This window comes from Rattus norvegicus, chromosome X, assembly GCF_036323735.1.
Source record: "Rattus norvegicus strain BN/NHsdMcwi chromosome X, GRCr8, whole genome shotgun sequence".
Lineage (NCBI taxonomy): Eukaryota > Metazoa > Chordata > Mammalia > Rodentia > Muridae > Rattus > Rattus norvegicus.
In genome coordinates this window covers 86,601,309-86,613,550 of record NC_086039.1, presented here as the reverse complement: position 1 = coordinate 86,613,550, position 12,242 = coordinate 86,601,309, and the positions used below count along the sequence as shown (strand labels likewise).

The window sequence follows — 12,242 nt, the reverse complement described above, 5'->3', positions numbered from 1 at the left end:
GCAAATAGATGGAACTAGAAAAGATCATCCTCAGTGAGGTAACCCAGATTCAGAAAGACAAACATGGTATGTACTCACTTATAAGTGGATATTAGACATAAAGTAAAGGTTAGCCATGTTACAATCTACAGATCCAAGGAAGAAAAGTAGGGCTCAATGAGGAAAATATGAATCCTTCTATTAAGGGTAATTAGAATAGATATCATGGGTGAACAGGTGGATGGAACTGGATGAGAAGAGGAATGGTGTAAGGAAACAGCAGGGATCAGGTTGGGCGGCAGAGAAAAAGGAATAGAGTACTGGAAGAGACAACTAGAATGGATAGAACATCGCTGGAATAAGTGACAAACCAAGCACAATGGAATCATTGAAGATGAACATAGCTAAGACTCCTAGCACTGATGCACATGGATCCTGACCTGACTATTTCCTGTAACCAGTCAAGATTTCCAATGGTGGGATTAGGACACCAACCCAAGCAGAAAACCTTTAGACCTACAATATGTTGTGTCCTGCCTATAAGATGTACAAGGACAGGGGCCTCATATAACTGTCATCAGCAAAAATTCACCCAGCAACTGATAGAAACTGATACAGAAACACAACCAAACATTAAGCAGAGATTGCATGAACTGGAAGGATTGTAGGAGCCAAAGGGTCAAGGAAACCACGAGAAAACCTACAGAATCAACTAACCTGTGCTCATAGGGGCTGCTAGAGACTGAACTACCAACCAGGCTGCATAGGACTGACCTGGAACTCTTCAAATACGTCCTCTTGTATGGCATGATCTTCAAATGGGGTTTCTAACAGCAGGAGGAGTATCTGCCTTCCACTCTGTTGCCTGCCTCTGAGACCCTTTCCTCCTATTTGGCTGCCTCCTCTAGCCTGAATAGGAGAGGATGTGTACTAGTCTACACATTAGTTCACTAGTCTTAGTGCAACTTGATATTCTGGAGATGTTCAATATCTACAGGACACCTCTTTTCTGAAGAGAAATGGAGAAGGAATTGATGGGGGTGTGGTGGGGAGTAGAGGAGGGAAGGTAAACTGTGGCCTATGTGAAGTAAATAAATGAATTAGTTAATAAAATAATAATAAATTACTTTTAAAAAAGAAAGTAGAGCAAAAAGAAAGCTGAAACAGGTTTTGAGAATATCAAAAAATTAACAGGAAAACAAAAATAAGCAATAATGCTTTGAGAAAATGATGCCTTTTGGTTCCATATTGCACACGAAGCAAAATACTGGTATGCAATGCAGGATTATATGGACTCAAGTAGGTCCCATCCTATTTGTGTGTGTGTGTGTGTGTGTGTGTGTGTGTGTGTGTGTGTGTGTGTGTGTACTCAGAAGTTCTCACACCTTGGAGTCTCCTGACTAAGGTTCTCTTAGCTAGTGTTGTACACTGATAAATTGACAGCTTGGGGCTATCAAGAATGGACTTGCTCCTAGATTCTAGTATGGACTGGATATGTAAAAAGCACTAATTTTTCACTGAAGGCCTGAAGTATTTCTGGAGAATGGCTGTTTTTCAGTCAACATCAGAAAGAGTTGGTTCTTTGTCAGTGAAGGAATGATGCAACAACAGGATAGACAAACCTGCCAGTGAATGTGAGGGCAAGCAGGAAAAAGGTAAATGTTTTTTCTCCCATGTCCTTGTATGTTTGCTGACACCAGAAGATGTGGCCCAGATTTAAGGTGCCTTTTTCTTTCTTTCTTTATTGGATAGTTTATGTTTTTACTTTTTCAATGTTATCCTCTTTCCCGGTTCCCCCTTTTCCATCCCCATCCCCCTGCATTTATGAAAATGCTCCCCCTCCCACTCATCCACTCCCAGTTCAACACCCTGGCATTCACCTACAGTTGGGAAATGAACCTTCACAGGACCAAGGGCTTCTCTTCATATTGATGCCAGACAATGTCATCCTATCCTACACATGTGGCAGGAGCCATGGGTCCCTCCACGTGCATTCTTTGGTTGGTGGTTTAGTCCATGGGAGCTCTGGAATATCTAGTTGATATCTAGTAGTTCTTCCTATGGGATTGCAAACCTCTTCAGCTTCTACAGCCCTTTTTCTAACTCCTCCATTGGGGTTCCCTACTCAGTCTGATGGTTAGCTTCAATCATCGTGATCTGTATCAATAAGTCTCTGGCAGAACCTCTCAGGAGACACCCATATCAGACTCCTCTCAGCAAGCATTTTGTAGCATCAGCAATAGTGATTGGGTTTAGTGGCTGCATATGGGATGAATTTCCAGGTGAGACAGTCACTAGATGGCCTTTCCTTCAATCTCTGCTCTACTAATTTTCGCTATATTTCCTCCCTTGAGTATTCATTTCTTCTTTATAAGAAGGAATGATGCATCCACATTTTTGTCTTCCTTCTTTTTGAGGTTCATATTGTTTGTGAATGGTATCTTGGAAATTCCAAGCTTTTGGGCTAATATCGACATATCAATGAGTGTATAACATGGGTGTTCTTTTGTGACTGGGTTACCTCACTCGAGATAATATTTTCTAGTTCCATCGATTTGTCCAAGAATTTCATGAAGTCGTTGTTTTTCATAGCTTAGTAGTATTCCATCATGTGAATCTACCACGTTTTCTGTATCCATTCCACTTTTGAAGGACATGTGGGTTCTTTCCAGATTCTAGCTTTTATAAATAAAGCTGCTATCAACATAGTGGAGCATATGTCCCCGTTATAGGTTGGAGCATCATTTGGGTATATACCAAAGAGTGATATACTGTGTCTTCAGGTATTACTATGGCTAATGTTCTGAAAAACTACCAGACTGATTTCCAGAGTGCTTGTACCAGCTTGTAATTCCACCAGCAATGGAGGAGTATTCCTGTTTCTCCACATCCTCACTAGTATCTGTTGTCACTTGAGATTTTGATCTTACTCATTCTGACTGATATAAGGTGGAATCTCAGGGTTGTTTTTATTTGCATTTCCATGATTACTAAGGATGTTGAACATTAATTTAGGTGCTTCAGTATTCCACAGTTGAGAATTCTTTGTTTAGCTCTGTACCCCATTTGTAAAAGTGTTATTTGATTCTCTGGAGTCTAACTTCCTACATTCTTTATAAATATTAGGTATTAGCCCTCTATCAGATATAGGATTGGTAAAGATCTTTTCCCAATCTGTTGGTCTCCATTTTGTCCTATTGACAGTTTCCTTTGCCTTACAGAAGCTTTGCAATTTTATGAGGTCCTATTTTTCTTCTTCAAATTCTATAATCAAGAAAAGTTTTTACAAGAATATCCAATATCTTTTTGGCTATTTTAGTTGATTCTGTATGCAGTCAAGTTGCAAACAAAGATTAGCCATCATGAAGATCTACACCAAATTACAATTTTTGCTTATTAGCTAAATAACATTAAAATAGTCACACCTAGAATCTATTTATTTATGATATGAAAGTATAACTACCAAACTGTGGTATAAAGATTAAATCAATTGAATATGATTAGTAGCTTTGACATACAGAGACACTCAGTATATGTTTAGTGAAATAAAATACAGCTTATTGAATAAATGATTAATAAAAATGTACTTTTAAAATTATTAATGGAAAGTCAAAATAAAACATATACTCATTCTGCAGTTAAAGTTCCATGTGTGTTGTTTACACCATCCATATCAGTTGTAGTTTTGGGTTTTGTTGCTTGGATGGGGTTATTTATTTGCTTTTGTTTGCTTCTATTTCACTTTGATATTTTGAAAAGGGATCTTATAGGGTATCCTTGAAATGACTGTGAAGTTTACATTGGCCTAAAGCTCATTATCCCCCTACTTCACCCTGCCAAGCACTATAACAGAAGTTTATACTACTACAACACATGTTATCAGGTTTATCATGGTGTAAGTATTTCCAACTACTAACCTGTAAGTTTTGATAGTCTGAGAACTACTGAAATCTAGGTCTTGTTCCAATCCCTGGCAGAAAATAAAACTGGGGTTTTCTATGGACCTTTCACTGAGGTCATCTAAGACCATTGGAAATTACAGATATTTACATTATGATTGAGAACAGTAAAAAAATTAATGTAAAAAAGTAAAAATAAAAATCATTTTATGGTTGCTGTTCATCAGAACAAGGAACTCTATTAAAGAGTGGTAGCATTAGGAAGGTTAATTATCAATAATGTAGACTTTTGCTATGATTTAATGATTTCCAGTCACTCTATTACCTACATAGACACATGTATAAAGAGATAAAGTTACTGTTTGACATGGCTTCAGAGAATTAATTTTAGTAACTAAAAGTATAAAAGAATTTGTATTTTTTCTCCAGGCTTACCAACTGGAATATCTCATAAGTAGCAACCATTGAAATAGTCTAACTTTATAAATTTAAGAATCATTTTGTGGAAATACACAAAAAGTTTCACCTGTGATTATAATATAGCACTCAAGAGAGGCGCATCAAATTATTTTGTATTTTCTAATTCACAACACACATAAACATAAGTTGTTACACTTTAAATATTTTCTGCAAAAAAACCTTAGATTTGCTGTTTCAAAACAGTTCAACTGAGAAAACACCTTTTTAAAAACCAGTCTTTTTAAAGAGCAGACACATCTTGATGGCACATCAAAACATTTTGTATAAAAATAACATATGAGAAATGAAATAGTCCCAAATATACTACCAATTCACATGACTTTAGTTTAATGGAATAGCAACTCGCTTTAAAACATTAGCTTTCATTCTTTCAGTCTCAAACAATCTGAGATTTTTTTTCTTTTTGATGTCTGTATTTTACCAGAAAATGGATGAATACTAGTCCACTAAGAAAATTTGAAAATTTGTTTACCTGTTCTGAAAAGGAAAAAGACAGGAAACAAAAAATAAGTATACAAACATATTGCCAAAATCTTGACTCTAGAAATAGAGTTCTTTTCCCAAAGTGAAAAAAAGAAAACTTATTCTAGAACCAAAATAGAAAGATCATGGAAACAGAACATAAACAGAGATACAGGAAGTTATGAAACAAATGGATTTAACCGATATCCATAGAACATTTAAAACAAAAGAATATAACTTCTATTACACAACTTATGGGACCTTCTCCAGAATTGACCATATAATTGGTCACAAACAAGCCTCACCAAATACAAGAAGATTGAAATAATCCCATGCATTATATCAGATCATCACCACAGACTAAGTCTGGTCTTCAATAACAACAGAAACAACAAAAAGGACACACACACACACACACACACACACACACACACACTAAATAATGTTCTACTCAATGATAATTTGGTCAAGGAAGAAATAAAGAAAAAAAAGAAGACTTTTGAGAATTTATTAAAAATGAAGGCATAGCATACCAAAAGTTATGTGAAACAATGAAAGCAGTGATAAGAGAAAAAAATCATAACTCTTAGTGCCTCCAAAAAGAAACTAGAGAGAACATATACTAGCAGCTTGAAAGCACACCGGAAAGCATTGAAACAAAATGAAGCAAATACACCCAAGAGGAGTAGATGGCAGGAAATAATGAAACACAGGACTGAAGTGAACCAAGAAGAAACAAAAGGAAGTATAAAAATAATCAACAAAACCAAGAGCTTGTCCTTTGAGAAAAACAAAATAGAAAAACAATTACCCAGAATAACCAGAGGACACAGAATAACAAAATCAGAAATGAAACAGGAGGCAGGAAAACAGAAACTGAGGAAATTTAAAAAAAAAAAAGCCAGGCCCATAACTCCCTGCTCCCAATCCCAGTGGGAGAGAGAACTGATCACCCAGACACGTGGACAATCCAGAGACTAAAGGGCAAGACAGACTGCCACTTCTGCCCATCTTTGTCCACATCCCTGGCCCAAAAGGAAACTGTATAGGGCCTCTGGACACAGGAAGATAGGGGTAGTCAAGCTGCAGGAGCCAGGCAGTCCAGACTGCATGCAGATCTGAACTGACCTGGTCAAACAGCTCCCTGCACACTAATCCCATGAGAGGGGGGGCTAGAACTTCAGAGGGGCAGACACACCTGGGAAAACAGAGGAGACTACTCTCTGCCCACATTTTGACTCTAAAGGAAAATGTCTAGCACCATCTAGGCCCCCTGCACAAAGGGACCCAGCAGAAATAGGGGCAGGCCCTTCTGTTTCCTGTCCACAGGGAGAGCTGAAAACCAGTGGACAGGAATGATTTCACACCTGAAACCAGAACACTCTGTTCCCATAACTGGCTGAAAGAAAAGAGGAAAACAGGTCTACAGCTCTCCTGACACACAGGCCTATAGGACGATCAAGCCAATGTAAGAAATACCAAAACAAGGTAACACCAGAAACAACCTGATAGCAAGAGGCAAGTGCAGGAAACCAAGCAACAGAAACCAAGACTACATGGCATCATCAGAGCCCAATTCTCCCACCAAAACTAACACTGAATATGCAAACACACAAGAAAAGCAAGATCTAGATTTAAAATCACATTTGAAAATGATGATGGAGGACTTTAAGAAAGAACTAAAGAAATCCCTTAGAGAAATGCAGGAATACAAAACTAAACAAGTAGAAGCCCTTAGAGAGGAAACAAGCATCACCAACAGAATGCAAGAGATAGAAGAGAGAATCTCAGGAGCAGAAGATTCCACAGAAATCATCAACACAACTGTCAAAGATAATGTAAAATGGAAAAAGCTACTGGCCGAAACATACAGGAAATTCAGGACACAATGAGAAGATCAACCCTAAGGATAATAGGTATAGAAGAGAGTGAAGACTCCCAACTCAAAGGACCAGTAAATATCTTCAACAAAATCATAGAAGAAAACTTTCCTAACCTAAAGAAAGGGATGCCCATAAACATACATGAAGCCTAAAGAACTCTAAATAGATTGGACCAGAAAAGACACTCTGCCATCACATAATAGTCAAAATACCAAATGCACAAAACAAAGAAAAAATATTAAAATCATTAAGGGAAAAAGGTGAAGTAACATATAAAGGCACACCAACTAGTATTACATCAGTCTTCTCACCAGAGACTATGAAAGCCAGAAGATCCTGGAAAGATGTCATACAGACCCTAAGAGAACACAAATACCAGCCCAGGTTACTGTATTCAGTAAAACTCTCAACTAACATAGATGGAGAAACCAAGATATTCCATGACAAAACCAAATTTACACAATATATTTCTGCAAATCCATCCCTACAAAGGATAACAAATGATAAAGCCCAACACAAGGATGCAATCTATACCCTAGAAAAAAGCAAGAAACTAATTGTTTTGCAACAAAACAAAGAAAACACAAGCACGCAAACATAATCTCACCTCCAAATAAGAAGATAACAGGAAACAACAATCACTATTCCTAATATCTCTCAACATCAGTAGACTCAACTCCCCAATAAAAAAGACACAGATTAACAAACTGAATAAGCAATGAGGACCCAGCATTCTGCTGCCTACAGGAAACACATGTCAGAGACAAAGACAGACACTACCTCAAAGTAAAAGGCTGGAAAACAACTTTCCAACCAAATGGTCTGAAGAAGGAAGCTGGAGTAGCCATTCTAATGTCAAATAAAATCGATTTTCAACCAAAAGTCATCAAAAAAGATAAGGAAGACTAATTTCCAGAATCAGTCTGGAGGTTCCTCAGAAAATTGGACATTGAACTACCTGAGGACCCAGCTATACCTCTCTTGGGTATAGACCCAACATATGTTCATCCCAGCCTTAGTTATAATAGCCAGAAGCTGGAAAGAGCCCAGATGCCCTTCAACAGAGGAATGGATACAGAAAATGTGGTACATCTACACAATGGAATATTACTCAGCTATCAAAAACAATGCCTTTATGAAATTCATAGACAAATGGTTGGAACTGGAAAATATCATCCTGTGTGAGGTAACCCAATCACAGAAAAACACACTTGATATGCACTCATTGATAAGTGGCTATTAGCCCAAATGTTTGAATTACCCTAGATGCACAGAATACATGAAACTCAAGAAGGATGATCAAAATGTGAATGCTTCACTCCTTCTTTAAAAGGGGAACAAGAATACCCTTGGCAAGGAATAGGGAGGCAAAGTTCAGAAAAGAGGCAGAAGGAGCACACATTCAGAATCTACCCCACATGTGGCCCATACACGTACAGCCACCAAACTAGATAATATGGATGAAGCAAAGAAGTGCAGGCCGACAGGAACAGGATGTAGTTCTCTCCTGAGAGACACACCCAGAATAAAGCAAATACATAGGCAAATGCCAGCAGCAATCCACTGAACTGAGAATGGGACCCCTGTTGAAGGAAGCAGAGAAAGGACTGGAAGAGCTTGAAGGGGCTTGAGACCCCATATGAACAACAATGCCAACCAACCAGAGCTTCCAGGGACTAAGGCCACTACCAAAAAATTATACATTGACTGACCCCAGGCTCAACTGCATAGGTAGCAATGAATAGCCTACTGAGGCACCAGTGGAAGGGGAAGCCCTTGGTCCTACCAAGGCTAGACCCCCAGTGAACGTGATTGTTGGGGGGAGGGCCAGGAGGGGAACACACATATAGAAGGGGAAAGGTAGGATGTTGGCCTGGAAACCAGGAAAGGGAATAACATGAAATGTAATAAGAAATACCCAATTAAATAAAGATGGAAAAAATATCAGATCCTACTAAAAGAACTTTTACTCAAGAAAACTAGAATATCTATCAACAGGCACCAAAATTGGTGTGATTCTAAACAAGCAAGTGAAAGAACTTTATGACAAGAAATTCCAGTCTCTGAATTAAAAAAACTGGAGAAGGTCACAGAAGACGGAATGATCTCCAATGCTCATGGATTGCCATGATTAATATGGTAAAAATGGCCATTTTGACAAAAACAATCTACAGATTCAATGAAAATCCCAACAAAATTCCAAATCAATTTTTCATAGAGTTAGAAAGAGAAATTTGCAAATTTATTTGGAATTACAAAAAACCTAGGATAGTGAAAATTATGCTCAACAATAAAAGAAGTTCTGGGGTAATCACCACTCCTGACCTCAAGCTGTATTACAGATCAACAGTGAAAAAAAAAAAAACTGTATGGTATTGGTACAGAGACAGGAAGGTAGATAAATGGAATACAATAGAAGACTAAGAAATGAACCCACACACCTATGGTCATTTGATCTTTGACAAAGGAGCTGAAATCATCCAGTGGAATAATGATAGCATTTTCAACAAATGGTGCTGGTTCAACTGGAGGTCAACATGTAGAAAAATGCCAATCGATCCATTCTTATAGCAATATACAAAGCTCAAGTCCAAGTGGATTTAGGACCTCCACATAAAACCAGAAACACTAACACTAATAGCAGAAAAAAATGGGGAAGATCCTTGAACACATGGTCACTGGAGAAAATTTCCTGAATAGAACACCTGTGACTTATGCTCTAAGATCAAGAATTGATGAATTGAACCTTATAAAATTGAAAAGCTTCTGCAAGGTAAACAACTCTGCCATTAGGACAAAACATTAACCAACAGGTTGGGAAAAGATTTTTACTAATCGTACATCCCATACATCCTAATATCCAATATATACACAGAATTCAATAAGTTAGACTCCAGAGAATGAAATAACCCCCATTAAAATGGGGTACAGAGCTAAACGAAGACTTCTCAGCTAAGGAATATCAAATGTCTGAGAAGCACCTAAAGAATTGTTCAACATCCTTAGTCATCAGGGAAATGCAAATCAAAACAAGTCCGAGATTCCACCTCACACCAGTCAGAAGAGGTAATTAGCTGATAAAAAAAAAAAAAAAAAAACAACAACAACAACAAAAAACTCAGGTGACAGCAGACACTGGTTAGGATGTGGAGAAAGAGGAACATTCCTCCATTGTTGGTGGGACTGCAAACTGCTACAACCACTCTGGAAATCAGTCTGGTGTTTCCTTAGAAAACTGGTTATTGCACTCGCTACCTGAGGACCCTCTTATACCTCTCCTGGGCATATACCCAAAAGATGCTCCAACATAAAACCAAGACAAATGCTCCACTTTGTTCATAGCAGCTTTATTTATAATATCCAGAAACTGGGAATAAACCAGTGGTGCTTCAACGGAGGAATGGATGAAGAAAATATGGTATAGGAGCAGTGCTTTCGAGATCCTGGGAATCTGTATCTTGCTTCAACAGTGTTTGGATGGAACAGACCCGGGGACTCCTACTTTATTAACTTCTATGTGCCTTACAATTCTCTCTAGTCACACCCTCCGGGATCTCTCCTTGCTGCCTTCGGCTCTTCGGACCAACCAGCACTGTCTTAATGGTTAGCCCCATAATCCGGATCAGCCCTGTTCTCTCAGATTCGTCAGAATCAATCCACCGAAGTGGAAGCTGTTGTGAAACAGCTGGTCAACTTGCATCTGCAGGCACATGTCACTCGATGCAGCCACCCTATACCTATCACTCTCTGGACTTCTTTTTTGATCAGAGTGAAGTGGCTTTGGAGGGCATAAGTCACTTTTTCTGCAAATTGGCCGAGGAGAAGTATGAGGGCACCCAGCCTCCCCACAAGCTGCAGAACAATCGTGGGAGCCCTGCACTCTTCCAGGATGTACAGAAGCCATCTCAAGGTGAGTGGGGTAAAACCCTGGAGGTCATGGAAGCTGCCTTGGCCCTGGAGAAGGACGTGAACTAGGCCCTCTTGTATCTGCATGCCTTGTGTTCTGCCCTCACAGACCCACACCTCTGTGACTTCTTAGAAAGCCACTTCCTGGATAAGGAGTTGAAGCTCATCAAGAAGATGGGCCACCACCTGACCAACCTCCATACGGAGGCAGGGCTACAACCAGTGCAGACTGGCATGGCCCAGGCATCTCTGGGCGAGTATCTCTTTGGGCGCCTCACTCTCAAGCAGGACTAGGCCTCTGGGCCTTCCAAGGGGCTCCCTGCTCTGCTCCGTACCAGCTGCCTCAGCACCTCCACCTGAATGAACCTCTGAAGCCACTACAGAGCTTTGTAGCTGCCCTGGAGCCTCTCCAAAGTCTGGGAGCAAGGAAAAATAAAACTTTTTGAAATAGCCCCCCAAAAAAAGAAAGAAAGAGAGGAAGAGAGAAATAAAATATGGTATATTTATACAAAATATCATCCTGAATGAGGTAACACAATCATAAAAGAACAAATATCATAAGTACTCATTCTACGATAAGTGTGTATAGCCAAAAAGGTTGGACTACTCAAGATACAATTCACAAACCACATGAAGCTCAAGAAGAAGAAGACCAAAGCTTGCATGTTTTAGTCCTTCCTATAAGGGGGAAGAAAACACTCACAGGAGGAAATATGGAGACACAATGTAGAGCAAGGATTGTAGGAAAGGCCATCCAGGGCCTGCCTCTCTTAGGGATCCATCACATATACAAATACCAAAATCAGACACTTGCTGGTGCCAAGAAGTACATGCTGACAGCCTGATATAGCTGTCTCTTGTGAGGCTCTGCTAGAGCTTGACAAATACAGAGATGGATGCTATCAGTCAACCTTTGGACTGAGAACAGGGTCGCCAATGGGGGAGTTAGAGAAATGAATGAAAGAGCTGAAGGGGTTTGCAACCCTATAGGACAAACAACAATATCAACTAACTATACCTCCAGATCTTCTAGGGATTAAACCACCAACCAAAGAGTACACATGGAATAACCCATGGCTCCAGCTGCACATGTAGAAGAGGATGGCATTGTAGGCATCAATGGGAGGAGACACCCTTGTTCTTGTGAAGGCTCGAAGACCCAGTGTAGGGAATTGCAGGGGAGAGAGGCAGGAGGCAGTGGATGGGTGGGTGGATGGGGGAGCACCTTCATAGGAAAACAGGGTGATGGAGGATGAGATAGGGGGTTTCCGGAAGGGAAAAAAGGGAAAGGGGATTACATTTGAAATGCAAATAAATATGATATGCAATAAAAAAGAAAAAAGTCAGCATTGTCTAGGAACACAGAATTGACTTACCTTAAATTTTATGTTCCATTGGTTTTTTCATGTTTTAGGTACATTGTTAGAAACAAGGTAACAAGTGGGTTACCATATATTTGGAGTTTCTCTTCTGTAGGCTTTAGATATTATCTATTGACATTTCCATACATGGACATTAAAATCACATTAGAAAAATCATGTGCCAGAACTTACTGTACACACTTGATCAAGGAAAGTGTATACCCTTACTACTTACAATGGGTCAGACATTTATCAGTAAGACAGCAATTATC

General features: G+C 39.2%; 1 pseudogene; it reads left to right on the top strand.

Moving 5' to 3' along the window:
- Positions 1 to 220: 220 nt before the first annotated feature.
- On the top strand, positions 221 to 10,903 carry LOC108349139 (ferritin light chain 1 pseudogene; annotated as a pseudogene).
- The last annotated feature ends 1,339 nt before the right edge of the window (positions 10,904 to 12,242 follow it).